The sequence below is a fragment of the Grus americana genome, chromosome Z (genome assembly GCF_028858705.1).
Source record: "Grus americana isolate bGruAme1 chromosome Z, bGruAme1.mat, whole genome shotgun sequence".
Taxonomy (NCBI): domain Eukaryota; kingdom Metazoa; phylum Chordata; class Aves; order Gruiformes; family Gruidae; genus Grus; species Grus americana.
Window position 1 is genome coordinate 21,711,522 of NC_072891.1, and position 15,838 is coordinate 21,727,359.

At 42.5% G+C, this 15,838-nt stretch overlaps 1 protein-coding gene across 1 annotated transcript in view; it reads left to right on the top strand.

Moving 5' to 3' along the window:
- Positions 1 to 15,838, top strand: part of RAB3C (RAB3C, member RAS oncogene family) — a 135,170-nt gene that overhangs the window by 73,877 nt on the left and 45,455 nt on the right. The gene's annotated exons all lie outside the window — the stretch shown is intronic.

Sequence of the window (15,838 nt, forward strand, 5' to 3'; positions counted from 1 at the left end):
TCCATGGAGACTCTTCACTGGGTTAGTTACTGCAGTCAAAGTTAAATATATAAACCAAAGCATGGGTACTATGGCTAGAGGGGAAGTCTGGGTTTATCTCAGGTTATTAAAGGGCTTTTCATACTGTCTACCACAGTCTTCCGAATCCAGTGTGTTACTAGGAAAACAAAAGCTAATCTTTTCCTCACATTTAAGTTAAGGTTTTAAAATTTAAGTACTTATTTAGGTGTCTTCGTTTTTGCCCTCCCAAAGGAGAGAACTTCCAGGGCTCATATTTTCAAGAAATCTGGGATACTTTACAAGCTCTTTTATGACTGCTTAAACTGCAAGCCTTGAGTTAGACCATAATTTGTTTTAATTCCAGTTCTATGCTTAAATACTTCTCTTTTTCCCAATAATCCCAAGGACAATCCAAATAACCCCAAACACAACTGCAGGCTGGGCGAGGAATGGATTGAAAGCAGCCCTGAGGAGAAGGACTTGGGGGTATCGACTGATAAAAAGCTCAACATGAGCCAGCAGTGTGCGCTTGCAGCCCAGAAAGCCAACCGTGTCCTGGGCTACACCAAAAGAAGTGTGACCAGCAGGTCGAGGGAGGTCATCCTGCCCCTCTACTCTGCTCTGGTGAGACCCCACCTGGAGTACTGTGTCCAGCTCTGGGGGCCCCAGTACAGGAGAGACATGGAGCTGTTGGAGTGAGTCCAGAGGAGGGCCACGAAGCTGATCAGAGGGCTGAAGCACCTCTCCTGTGAGGACAGGCTGAGAGAGTTCGGATTGTTCAGCCTGGAGAAGAGAAGGCTCCGGGGAGACCTTATTGTGGCCTAGTAGTAGATTTAGATTACATATTAGGGAGTAATTTTTTAAGGTGAGGCACTGGAACAGGTTGCCCAGAGAGGCTGTGGATGCCCCATCCCTGGAAGTGTTGAAGGCCAGGTTGGATGGGGCTTTGGGCAACGTGGTCTAGTGGAGGGTGTCCCTGCCCATGGCGGGTGGGTTGGAACTAGATGATCTTTGAGGTCCCTTCTAACCCAAACCGTTCTATGACAATTCTATGAATAAAGTCACACAAGGAAAATCCAGTCAGAGCTTACAAGAGCTATCCTGCCAACTAAATGTGAAATGTACCAAGAGGCAGAAGGAAACTGTGCAAGGGTGTGACAAAACTGCAGCTCTCTTAAAGAGATCAAACGGGGAGTGCAGACAGAGAGAGCGAATTATCTGAGGCCCTGTCTCTTTTTTGGAGAGGATGGTGAAATCCCAAATGGACAGAAAGATTTTTAAATAAGGGATCTGAAAACAGAAATAGGTCCTCCAAGTCAGCCAAGGAAAAGCAAAGGTGTTGAAATTTCAAGAGTCATAGTTATGTTGGAGAGTAGATACATTTCTAGTAGAGAAGAATTGGAAGGTGATCAGACATCCTTCAGAACTTTCCTCATGTCAGCTTCTGCAGTAGGTGAAAGGCAGCAGCTCTTGCTGAGGGGCAGGTCCTTGCAGTGGGAGTGGGGGGCACAGGGCTGCGGGAGGGGTCGCAGGGACCTGTGGGAACCAGAAAACGCCACTAATCAGAAAGAGTGAAGTGAGGGCTGGGGAATGAGGCGGTATGGATCATCCCCCACAGCTTGAGCATCTGCCTTCAGACCATGACTGGGATGGAGCAGGAGGGCTCACACACCAAAATCACTGGGGAACTGCTGCTGAAAGCTTGTCTTTATTTGGCATTTCTGTTATTGATCTTTACTTAATTCATACATCCTCTCATGCTGATTTCTCTCCCTAGTCTCCACTGCAGCTCTTTAAAAATAATTTATCACTACTCTGTGGCTATCTTCCATACCCTCTATCCTATTAACATCTTCATTTTTGTTGATGTTCTTAGTTTTTCTCCTGAGCCCATTACACCAGCATCTTCTTGAGATTCCTCTTCCAAAAATGGGGTTTATCCCCTATTCACTTAACTGGTGAAAGGCTTCATAGGAAGGGATAAAGGAAGAAGGGAGAAGGCTTTTGCTTTGAAGGAGAATGCTGCAAACTGAGAAAACTTCATAAAGTAGAAGGAGGTTTGTAAAATGTACTTAAACAAGCCTTGCAATGGTTCTGTTTTCACTTAAGGTCTTCCAGAGCTCACTCATGGAGACATACATATTGCTGGAAAGTCTCTGAAACAACTCTCTTGCATTTCAGTCTGATTTTATGTAATAAACTGCCTAAGGTGACTTTTCTGACAGCAAAGGTTATCTTGAGAACAGTGCAGCAAAAGACGAAACAAGTGCATTTCAATATTGATCTGCTATATTCATAGCACAACACTGAAGCTGATAATGACAGACAGTCCTTTCTCCACAAAATAATTTCCTGAGCACTAAGGGCTAGAATGCACTTTGAAATCACACACAGCTTAAAACAGCAGAGCACTGTGCTATCCAAGTGTGCTATCCAAGAAGTGCTAGGATGGCTTGGAAAAGCAAAGTTATCCCCATTTGTATGGGCAGCATCCTGCTGTGATAACGGGGTCAGATCTTCTCCCTGAGCATGGCTGGTACCCTACACTGCTTTCTGAAGGAAGAATTTCAAGTGCTAGATTTCATCCCATGAGTTACAGAAAGGTGATGAAAGTAAAGGCTTACGTTAAATTACTGGGTAGGTTAAGGCAGTTCATATTTCATAGAATCATAGAATCGTTTGGGTTGGAAAAGACTTTTAAGATCATCTAGTCCAACCGTTAACCTAACACTGCCAAGTCCAGCCACGTCCCTAAGCAGGGACCTCATTTCGATGAGGTGTGCAAAGTGAGGACAGCTGGACACAGTCTCCCATGCTCCTCTGTCCTATTATCATATATAGAGGAAGTGATTAAGTTTGCTTTTATGGCTTCCAGACCAAAGTTGCCTCACATGCAGCCAGCTTATTCCCCAGACACGGACAGATCTTGCCTAGCCAGTCAGGCAGAATTGGAGGAGTGTTTTGAAGTATAAAGTTGCATTGTATGTGCATGTTGGATTAAAATGTTATTGCAGAACCCCACAGATTGCGTGGGTCCCTGTCACAGCTTTATTACGTGCAGATTTTTTTTGCCTTTGTAAAGGCAAGGGTCTTCTGATGTGCAGCAGTCTCACCAGAATACACTATATTGAAACCAGTTTCTAGATTTCATTTTCTGTAATAAAGATGTTGCAGAAAATTAATAAAAATAAAGCTTTACAAGCTGCAAAAACTGTCAAGGCAAATTTTATTGTAGGCTCATTCTTATTTAGAGAATGCTTGAATCATTAACTGTCTTATTCCATGATGTATGTACACGTCCAATTTGTTTCTTAATCACCCTGTTAATAGTGCTTTCTTGTAGTGGAGTCAACACTGATCTCTCCTAGAGTTGGACTGACTTGGACTAAATATCCCGATTTCGATTTTGAAAAAAAGGTTCTGGTAGTAAAAGTCACAAGGAGGTGAATGGCATCATAAAGTAACTATTTTGATATTTGAATATATTTAAGTTTTTTTTATTAGGGATCACTGATATGACTATTAATTAAAAACTCCAGGAAATGCAGCACTCCTTTCTTATGTGGTAAGATTTGAACAGAAAAACAAACTGAATACATTCTGCATGAGAATCCCAGGGAGGGAAACGCTCATAAACACAAGTGTTTGGATTCACTTTTAAGCATTATTAAGTCAATCCGTCAATACAGATTTCATTACCTTCATTTTTACTGTATTGCTTTTTGGAGGTTTTTGTTTATGCTGAAGGCACTGTCACACTTTCCTAGGTATACTTAATTGAAAACTATTGATTGAGTACAATGGCTGCTCTTTTTGATTTTTACATTTTTCATAGCCACAGCCAATTTCATACACTTAAGAACCTGCTGCAGAGAGAATTGAAGTTCTCCACACTATTAAAAATCAGGTTTTAAATGTCTTTTGCTTTCTTATTTTCAGCTGTAGCTAAGGTCATTGAGGATGAAATCAGCCAATCCTTCCTAATTAAGTGCCTGAAAAATATGAATGCTTGGAGTATCGCTTTTTTTTTTACTATTCAGCAGTTAATCAGCATTTTTAGCATTTCTTTTGTTACTGTTTCCTGGTGATTTTTTTTTTTAATTGAATTCTGCAGTCATAAAAACCCCAAGAAAAATAAGGGAGTGGAAAGAGAGAATTTCTGTAAGGAATGTATACATAACTTACCATGGAGTACACAGTTTCCTTCTGAGCCTTGGCAATGAAGTCTGCTAGGAATGTCTTTCAGTTTTTTTTTTTGATTTACATGGGGGCAGAGGGGAAAGAAGCAAAAGGCTTGAAGAAAATGAGGTAGAATATTTTCTGTTACATCAGGTGACTAATTATTTTGTTGTGTTTTTCTGCTTGTTCTCTGTGCATATAAAGGTGTAAATTAGGATATTTGGGGGATGTAGATTATTTCATTGGCCTTTGATTTTTGGGGAGATGACTGTATAATAAAGAAGCAAAAAGCATGAGTGCGAAATAAAAGGCTCAAATTAAATGGCTATAAGAAAGGAGGGCTTTAGAGTGTGAATAGTGAGAACCATGCTTAAGAAGGATAGGAAAAAATTGTAAGAATCATTTTACTTCTTTTGAAGAAAGAGAATATTTGAGAAATAAAGTGGTTCTGATGGGCTTTCATCAGGTCAGCAGCATTGGCTGCAGTCATCCCAGCCATTTTCCATTTGGGGAAACTCCCCATGTCTTCACTGACAGCTAACAATTGCTACTCATTTTGTGCTAGCTCATCATGATGTGAAAGAGCAGCATTGCTCAGCATCCAGGCCAGAAGCAATTTAAAGCCAGAGCAAGTTGTTGTATTTAGAAGCTGCAGGAATCTGTCTGCTCAGCCAGGGCACATGCCAGGGCTGGCCAAGCTTCTTGGAGCACCGGCGTCCTTGATATTGTCAGCAGAGCTTTAGACCTCCATCGGATGGGGTACAAGCATATATAAGCCTTTCAAGTTTTAAACAAATTCCAGAAAAATTTTAAGACAAAATGTCATGTTCATAGTAAAAATATGTCAAAATTTATGCCTCCTGACATATATAAAACTGTGGAGATGAAAAATGAAAATAAAATACACTGGAGCTGAGCTTGTTTCTTCTTCCAGACTTTTATTGCTTTGCTCGGTGTATGAATTCATTGCAGCAGTTAATTCATAATATCCATTTATTTAAACACAATACTATGCAATCATGTATCTGTAACTTAGTGAGCAGGTGGCAAATACAGTATAAACTAGAAACACAACAAACACCAGAGTGTCTGTTGAGCAAAGCACATCCAGCATTTGGTGTCTTACAAACATTAAAGCAGACAGAGACACTGGGTTTTAAAGTATCTAAAAAACCTTCAGCAGCATATGAAAGTATTAACTTACAAAAGATTTCTGCTGTAGGTAAAATGCAATCTGTGATGATACACCACTGACAGATGTCCTAGGAAGGAAGGTGTTAATCTTCAGCTAGACAGAGTCAATTAGAATAATGGAAGGATATGAGAATGAGGTCTGTAAAATATATCACTTACACTTGTATGTCAATACATAACAGGAAAAGCAGACAATTGGACTTTGGGGGCATTATGAACTGCAAAGAGATTATAGCCTAATTGTTGACACTTTGTCCATATGAATGATTTTTATGATGGATTTTTAAACTCCATTGTAAGAGTGTCAATAATTATCTCATCTGAACACAGTATACACTGAAGAAGGACCTAGAAATAAATGCTCTAATAATAATTTTCAGCTATGATCTGCCATATACGTGCCCAGCATTTTAAAGACAAGTAGGTCCCTGTATACATGTAGGGAGCAAATCCTACCTGACCTGCAGCTGGCTACGTCATTGGGCTCGGCAAGTCCTGTTTCTGAGGCCAAACTAAACCAAAATATTTCAGGCAGTCTAAGAATCTTCTCTTTTATCTCCAAAATAGTATTATTACCACAGTAAGAACTGGGAGGGAAAATATCAGAGTGAAGAAAATATTTTGTTCTCTCATTGAACTGATAAGACTTTGTGGTGAAAGGGACTGTGTGGTTTGCAAAGGACTCTATTTTAGTTTGTGTCCACAGGTTGAGGTTCTGAGGTACCTTTACACCTTTTTTTTGTGTTTTAAATGTATTCAGACATTTATGAAGGACCATAAGGGCAAATAATATCCTTTTTTAAAAAACTACATGCAATATCACAATCTCAAGATCTGGTATTTCAAAGAAAATGCTGAATTTTATGAGAAATTTTAAGAGAAATAAAATCTTGGCATTTGGAATGCTGCAAACCTATAACCTTTAATATATTTCTGTTGTGGTTTAGCTCTAGCCAGCAGCTAAGCATCACGTGGCCACTCATTTACTCCTTTGTCCCCAGCGGGATGGGGAGGATGATCAGAAGGAAAAGGTAAAACTTGTGGGTCAGGATAAGGCCATTTTGCTAGGACGGCAAAGGAAGAGGAAGATAACAATACTCATAAAAGAATATACAAAATGGGTGATACACAATGCAATTTGCTTACCACCCAAAACCCAATGCCCAGCCTATCCCCAAGCAGTGGCTCCTCCTCCCTGGCCAGCTGCCTTTATATACTGAGCATGACGTCATATGGTATGGAACACCCCTTTGGCTAGTTTGGGTCAGCTGTCCTGGCTGTGTCCCCTACCAGCCTCTTGTGAAAATTAACTCTATCCCAGCTGAAAACCAGGACATCATCCACCCCTTATTCTATACCACCTATGTCATGCCCAGATCCTACACTCTCCAATTAATCACTACCATTTTTCCTGTCTTTGAGATATATATAGAGATACACAGATATCATTCCCTTATTCTATGCACCATCCCTCTAAAATGTCCATTGAGTTCATTTAGTCCATGACTTTTGGGCTGCATCTGTCAGAACAGTCTCTCAGGACAGAGGAGATGGTGTGTGGTGTTGGATTGTTGCATGCTGCATCCAGACCTCGTGGCTGGTGTATCTGGCACAGCCCATGCACAAGGTCTGCAGGTTGAAGGTATCGATTTTGAGGAAGTTGCTGGGTGCTGGTTGCTGAGGTCAGTTCTAGTTCCATCGTCACGGCACTTGGCTCAGTTTCATCAAGTTCATCCTTTGTTAATTTAGGTGATTCTTACTGTAAAACCATTGATACAGCATATAGCAATTGTAATAGTGATGACATACAATGGCAGGGTTATTTAGCAATCATATCATGCAATTTAAATCGTTGGCTATTCTCACCCAAAATCAAATCCCCTTGAGGTACGCATTGGACTGTCCCATCCTTCTGCATCACCCACCAACTCCGCCCAGGTCCTTGAGCAAAAACAATCCCACAGATGGGTTTGCCTTTGCCCAAGGCAGGAGTACCCAGACTGTCTTCCCTAACATACTCCTTTTGTGCACTATGGGGACTTTCTCCTCTTCTACAGTACATGGAATTTTTGACTGGGCAGGGCCAGCTCAATTAGTAGACCTCCTAGCGTTGACTAACTAGGTGGCCTTTGCTAAATGTGCGTCCCAATGTTTGAAGGTCCCACCACCCATTGCTCTCAGTGTAGTCTTTGACAGCCCATTTTATCACTTTCCCAGAGGCTGGTGCATGGTGGGGGATGTGATACACCCACTCAATGCCCAGGTGGCTCTTTGCCCCAGGTGTCTATGAGGTTGTTTTGGAAATGAGTCCTGTTGTCTTACTCAATTCTTTCTCGGGTGCCATGTCACCACAAGACTTGCTTTTCAAGGCCCAGGATAGTGTTGTGGATGGTGGCATGGGACATGGGATATGTTTCCAACCACGGGGTGGTTGCTTCCACCATTGTAAGCACATGGTGCTTGCCTTGGTGGGTTTGTGGGAGTGTGATATAATCAGCCTGCCAGGCCTCCCCATAGTTATATTTCAGCCATTGTCCTCCATACTACAGAGGCTTTAACCGCTTGGCTTATTTGATCACAGTGCACATTTCACATTCATGGATAACCTGTGCAATAACATCCACAGTCAAGACCACTGCTTGATCACAAGCCCATCTATATGTTGCATCTCTTCCTTGATGACCCGAGGTATCATGGACCCACTGAGCTATAAGTAATGCACCCGTAAGTTGACAGTCCAAATCCACCTGAACCACTTCAATCTTGGCAGCCTGATCCACCTGAAGGTTGTTTAGACGCTCTTCAGTGGCCTGACTCTGGGGTATATGAACATCTGTGTGACGTACTTTTACAGTTAGGTTCTCTAGCTGGGCAGCAATATCTTGCCATAATGGGGCAGCCCAAATGGGCTTACCTCTGCACTGCCTGTTGCTGCAACCACCTCCACAGGGCATGGGCCACCATCCATGAGTCAGTATAGAGACAGAGCACATTTTTCTCGATCAGCAATGTGAATGGCTTCAGCTTCCACAAACTGGCCTGATTTACATTGTCCTTCAGCAGTTTCTGCGACTCGCCATGTAAGATTCCATACAGCAGTCTTCCACCTCCAGCTTTTTCCCACAATGTGACAGGACCCATCAGTGAACAGGGCATATTGCTTCTTATTTTCTGGTAGTTTATTATATGCTGGGCACTCTTCAGCACGTCACCTCCTCTTCTGGTGATATTCTGCAATTTTTCCCTTCTGGTCAGTCCATGATCACTTCCAGAATTCCTGGGCAACTGGGGTGTCCTATTTGGGCCCACTGTGTGATCAGTGTGACCCACTTCCTTCACAGAGCATCAGTTTCATGATGTGTAGAGGGGAACCTCCCTTTGAACATCCAGCCCAGCACCAGCGGTCAGGGTGCCAGGAGGATCTCTGCTTCAATACCAATGACTTCCGCAGCAGCTTGAACCCCTTCATATGCTGCCAATATCTCTTTTTCAGTGGACATGTAGCAGGCCTCGGATCCTCTGTATCCCCCATTCCAAAACCCCAGGGGTTGACCTCGAGTCTCCCCTGGTGCTTTCTGCCAGAGACTCCAGGTAGGGCCATTCTCCCCAGCTGTGGTGTAGAACACATTTTTTTACATCTGGCCCTGCCCGGACTGGCCCAAGGGCTACTGCATGGACTATTTCCTGTTTAATTTGTTCAAAGGCTTGTTGTTGCTCAGGGCCTCATTTGAAATTGTTCTTCTTCCAGGTCACCTGACAGAGAGGGCTTACAATCAGACTGTAATTTGGGATATGCATTCTCCAGAAACCCACAATGCCTAAGAAAGCTTGTGTTTCCTTTTTGTTAGCTGGTGGAGACACAGCTGCTATTTTGTTAATCACATCCTTTGGGATCTGACAGTGTCCATCTTGCCATTTTATTCCTAGAACTGGATCTTCTGTGCAGGTCTCTTGACCGTACTTTGGTTTATGGCAAAACCGGCTTTCAGATGGATTTGAACTATTTTCTTCCTTTTCTCAGAGACTTCTGCTGTGTTGCCCCATACAATAATGTTGTCAATGTATTGCAGGTGCTCCAGAGCTTCACCCTGTTCTGGTGCATTCTGGATCATGGCAAATGGTGGGGCTGTGTTTCCACCCTGGGGCAATTGATTCCAGGTGTACTGGACACCCCTCCAAGTGTAAGCAAACTGTGGCCTACAGTCCACTGCCAAAGGAATTGAGAAAAATTCATTCGTGATATCAGTTGTGGCATACAGCTTGGCTGCCTTTGACTCTAGTTCATATTGAAATTCTAGCATGTCCAGCATGGCAGCACTCATCGCCAGCGTGACTTCGTTCAGGCCACAACAGTCTACTGTCAGTCTGCACTCTCCATTAGATTTTTGCACTGGCCATATGGGACTGTTAAAGGGTGAGCAAGTCTTGCCAATCACTCCTTGGCTCTGCAGTTAGCTTATAGATGGGAATCAGGGAGCCAGCTGGTGCACCATTGTGGTAGTGATTGGCACCTGTTGTTCTTTGACCCTCAGCAACCCCACAGCTGAAGGGTCCTCCCAGAGACTGGGCAAGGCAGACAGCTGTTTAATTTCCTCCGTCTCCAAGGCAGCTATGCCAAAAGCCCACTGATACCCTTTTGGGTCCTTGGAATGCCCTCTCCTGAGGTAGTCTATGCTCAGGATGTATGGGCCCTGTGGCCCAGTCACAATGGGGTATTTCTGCCACCCATTCCTGGTTACACTCACTTCAGCCTCCAGTACTGTTAGCTGTTGAGATCCCCCATCACTCCAGAAATACAGATGGTTTCTGCCCCTTTATAGCATGATGGCATTATGGTATACTGTACACCAGTGTCCACTAGACCCTTGTACTCTTGTAGATCTTATGTGCCAGGCCATCGAATCAACACAGTCCAAGAAACCCACTTGTCCCTTTCCTCCACCTGGCTGGAGGCAGGGCCCCTCTAATCTTGGTCATAGTATTCATTACTCACTTCTTCTAAAAATTACTTAGAAGTCCCTTTAGGAGATCATAAGTACAATCAGGACTTCCTGGGGAACTGCCTGCTGGGAACTGGAGCGGCATTTTTCCTGGAAGAATCCACTTCTGTGATTGTTTTTCCTTGCATCTCATGTACTTATGCCTCTAGGGTTGAGGTAGGTTTTCCATCCCACTTCCTCATATCCTCTCTGTGGTCACATAGATAAAACCACAGGGTGGCCCATGGTGTGTACCTTCTATATCTTCTCTCTTGAGAAGAGGAATGCTTACTCCTAATAGCTGAGATACTGGTCCGTGCAGATGGGGAATAGGACAGACTGTCTTTGAGTTGCTGGACCTTCTGGGACAGTTTCTCCACAGCCGAGATGAGGGAGGAAGAGAAACTTTGTATTGCCGGAGTCAGCCAGCCACTTCATCCACTGTTGGTGCCTCTTCATCTTTCCAGTCTGTTACTGCCAATGAGTTGGCATACGACGATGGTGTGCTCTGTACAAACTTTCACCACATGGGTTGTGTGCATTGGACTTCATCAGGATCTGTGGGTAACTGCGCATTGTCTGGGTCATACTAAACCATTTGTCGCACAGCTAATTCCCTCAGGTACTGAATACCTCTCTCCACGGTGGTCCACTTGCCTGGATGGCATACATTATCTTCACTGAAGGGATGCCTTTCCCTCACACCTGACAGAAGTCACCTCCAGAGGCTGAGGGCTTGTGTTTCTTTTCCAATCTCCTTGTCAATGCCCCCTTCCCTAGACAGGGATCCCAGCTGCTTGGCCTCCCTACACTCTAATTCCAGGCTACTGGCCCCACTATCCCAGCATTGGAGCAGCCAGGTGACAAGTTGCTCACCTGGATGGTGGCTGAAATCTTTTCAGATATCTCACAGCTCACTCAGGGACAGGGTTCTGGCTCTTTCTCCTGTTCTCGTGATGGTCCTCGTTCATTGTCATCCCTTACTAACTGAGCTGATTTTTTTGGTGTATTTCTTCTTGTGTATAGGGGTGACAGTTACTGGCATGGGTTATTTTTTTGGTTCAGCTGCAGTGGCTGTCACCAGGATTGGAGTAGCCACAGTGCCTGTCACTGGGGCTTGAGTAGCCACAGTACCTGTTGGCAAGACTGGAGTAGCTGCAGTGCCTGTCATTTTGTTTTCCCCCTCTTCTCCCTGAGGGTGCTGCATACTATCAAGCAGTGTTTGGTAGATACTGGCCGGGGCCCAGCACAGTGCAATAAGTTGTTCCTCTTTGGAACAGCCATGGCATTTTTCTTTCAAATATTCTATCACTTCATCAGGGTCGTGTAGTTGTTCGGGAGTGAAGTTCCAAACCATTGGACATGAGAAGTTCTCTAGATACTTGCCCATATTCTCCCACGTGCCATGCCACCCATGACTATCCAGCCTCAGGGCAGATCTCCGGGTGGTATTCATAAAACAATTTTTTGTAACCCTAAACAGGACTTGAAACACATTCAGAAGACTTCGCAATAAGAACATGCTGGCTTGAACATCCCAAGGATATTCAAAATTCTCAACAGCTGTTGTAACTAGCCTGAAGGGAAATGGGGAGGTGAAAGAGCAGGAGAAAGTATCCCCCCCGCCCCCCGCCCTAGATTGGGTGTGATTATTAATCAGTTCTGAGAGATGTCGTCCGAGGTACGCGCATGACAGCAATGCCACATACCAATACCAGTGTAACCTCATGACCAGTGACGTTATCATATCATAAGTTGATATCACACAGTACAGCAAAATGAGAATCTGGACCCCTCTCCCAGAGGTGATAAACAGCACCGCAGGAAATACATACAGCAAGTACGGGCTTACATACCACAGCCACGTGAACAAACAAAACGCTGTTGTGACCAGTGACTATTTAACTAATATAATAAATGTGTATAAGAAATTTGTTTTAACATGCTCTGGTCTAATCCGTCATTATCTCAACCCTTTGAGCCCCACGTTGGGCGCCAAAAAGGACTGTTGTGGTTTAGCCCCAGCCGGCAGCTGAGCACCACGCAGCTGCGTGCTCACCCCTCCCCCTGTGGTGGGATAGGGAGGAAAATCGAAAGACAAAGGTAAAACTGGTGGGTTGGGATAAGGATGTTTTACTGGGACAGCAAAGGGAGAGGGAAACAACAACAACAGTACTAATAAAAGAATAAACAAAGCAGGTGATACACAATGCAATTTGTTCAATGCCTGGAACCTGATGGCCAGCCTGTCCCTGAGCTGCAGCTCCTACTCCCCAGCCAGCTGCCTTCATATACTAAGCATGACATCACATGGTATGGAACACCCCTTTGGCTAGTTTGGGTCAGCTGTCCTGGCTGTGTCCCCTCCCAGCTTCTTGTGAAAACTGACTCTATCCCAGCCAAAAACCAGGACATTTTCCTTGCAAGAAACATACCGTCACAAACAAATACATCTCTTCTCCCTAGAAATTACTTAAAAAATGGATGGCTTCAGAAAATATAATATATACAATGACCTTAAGAATGGCTCTAAAAGTTACATTATCACTTAGGTATGATGATGTGAACCAACTGTACATTAGGAATGCAGCCCAATTCTCTTTTCATGCAGTTCCCAATTATTTTCTTCCTTCATCAGGTTCAGTTGAATTTCAGTTGGTGAGTTTTTGGCTTTCTTTCTGCTCATTCCCCAGCCTGGACTTTCCATGATGCCAAGGAACAGAGAGCAAGTTCACCCAAAATAGTTCAGACCAGATGATAATTGGTATATACACCAGGCGGGCAACTTGACTGCATCTGGGATTTGATGTCACCTTCTCTGTGTGATGCTATGTTGCATTGTATCACTTAGACATGCAGACTACCTAGGAGGATCTCTACATTAGTAATGCGTGGTGCTGTACACATGCTGTCCATCTGTATATCATCCCTATATTAATGATCCTTTCTGTTTTCACTTTCCTGTACCCTGAAGTTTAATAGGATATGATGACAAAGGTAGATTGATATAGTCGCAGCTGCCCTTCTATTGTTAATGCACTGCATTAAAGGTCTTATAAGAACTGAGTGCCAGTTGTAATAGGCTTCATGCAAAAATGCCAAGTAAAATGTCAGTTCTTACAAAAATTAAACAAACCTTTGGAGCTGAGGTCACGGAAGACAAAATAAAGCTAAATATCTGATGGAACTTTATCTCAGGGTTTTAAGTTCTGTAATAGGATGAGGAGTGGCTTGTTTCCATAAGCAACTGTTTACCTATATTAATTAAGCAGTTATTGTAAAGAAGATAATATGTTGGCCAAAACATTTTTCACTGTTCACAAGTACTTCAAATACATTGGAAGCAAATTCTTGTCAAGGAGATTATCGCATCCTTCTACGCTTTCTCTTTTCTGTTCTCAACTATCTTTTTCACTTTAAAGGCTTAGCAGTGTAGAGGAAACAAAGTAATACATTGAAGCAGTACACAAATACTCAATGTTGATAGGAAGACATTTTTGTACACACTTTTCAAAAAGTTCCACCTTAAATCTATACGTAGCAGTTGGAAATAGGTCAATGCTGAGCATCTTGTTGTTGATGAAAGAATTCAAACCTGTTTCCAAGGTAACTGATGCCGTCCTCTATAAATCTCTGCCGCACTTCCACCTGTTTTGTGAAGCTGAATGCTTTTTTCATTTCCTGAGATATAGTTTGAACTTTAACACACACATGTACACACACACCACATGCTGCTTTCTTTCCACTGTGACACAGGAGACTACAAAAGTAAATAAGAGGTGGTTAATATTTAAACTGTTAATGCAGGTGTCTCAATAGAGCATTTTTAGAGGTATTGTAAGTAGTGCCAAGCAGCACTTGAACAAATAGCTTTTACAGGAAAGGCAGATTAATTTTGGATGAATTCCTGGGTACCTGGATGTCAGGCCGCTGTAGTATCCTTTGTTCTCTGCAAAGGAAGGATACTATATATTATAGAAAGTAATGAGGATGTGTCAATAGAGGAAAATGATATTCAATAACACCATTTAATGCATAAATTGCCATCTTCTTTGTTGCATTAGGCAGTTGCTCCACACATCTGATAACAGCATGTGAAGGCAGAACACTTACTTTAGAGAGTTCTCTTTGTACATTCCACACACATCTACAGACATTAAAATATTTTCTGTAAAAGGCCTGAGAGGTCATTCCTTTTTTCTTAAAATTGTTTTTTTCTAATGAGACAGTAAGTCTTTGGGAGGGTTGGAACACAAAATGGATGGAGGAGAGCACAGAACAGTACAGAGTGGAGGGAGGCAATGAAAAAAAGCTTTGCAAATGTATCTTCTTTTATCTGGAAAAAAGCATGGACATGATACCTGATTAAGGACATTCTGAATGTTGTCAGTATTTTATAGAAAGCATGTACAATTATAATTCATTTTGGGTTTGGTTTATTTAAATATTGACCATACAGGCAATTTACAATTTCCTAAATGGGTCTCAGTGTAAAATAAAACAAAGCAATTTCTGCAAGATGGAAACTGCTCCTGTTCTGATGCAATAGATGTATCAAATCTATAGCTCGCTTTCAATAGAAGGCATAACAGTGATACAAAACATGACCTTCTGTATAGTAATTCAATAGTAATGTTCTAGATCTACTAATCTAGTAGTCATATAATTCACTAGTATTAATAAAAAAATTTCTAACTGCTTTAAGTCATTCATAATATGCTTCCCTGCAGTCTGATACAAACTTTCAGTTTAGCTTTTGAAAATTTAATTTAAATTTAATGATCTGAAAAGTGACCAGTTGTATCATTTAGATAAATCATAGAATCATAGAATCATAGAATCACAGAATGGTTTGGTTTGGAAGGGACCTTTAAAGATCGTCTAGTTCCAACCCCCTGCCATGGGCAGGGACAGCCTCCACTAGACCACGTTGCCCAAAGCCTCATCCAACCTGGCTTCACCTCATTCAACCTGGAAATTCACCTACCAAACTTTCACAGTCATTGTACAGTGGAATGAACTGCTCCGCCAAGTCCTGTGCCTTGACTTTGACTATGGCAGAAGCCAAAGCAACTGACTTAGAGTGGATGCCTAAGCTTCCAGAGGCTGAAGTTAAAAGTGCTGAATCCTAGTCTTGCTGTGTGTTGTTTTGGACTTATGATTGCTCACTGCTCCATGAAGAAGTCATGTAAAAATATTGTGGACGTTCAGGATTAAAATGTCAAGACACAGTATTTAACTAGCTAGACAAACAAGTATTCATTTAGTAGCTGTTCATGGATCAAGATATTTTAGGTGGATTTGGGGGCACAGGGTTTTTTCACCCACTTTAACACATCGTTCCATTCTTGCAGTATGGACCCCCAATTTATGTCAAATATCTTGGTGTTATCTTTTGTTAGAATTTTGTAATAAAGGGACTTTGACAATTCAGGAGATTCAGAGACTCATCATGTTTTCAAATGTGGTGCTGTAATGCATGTGAA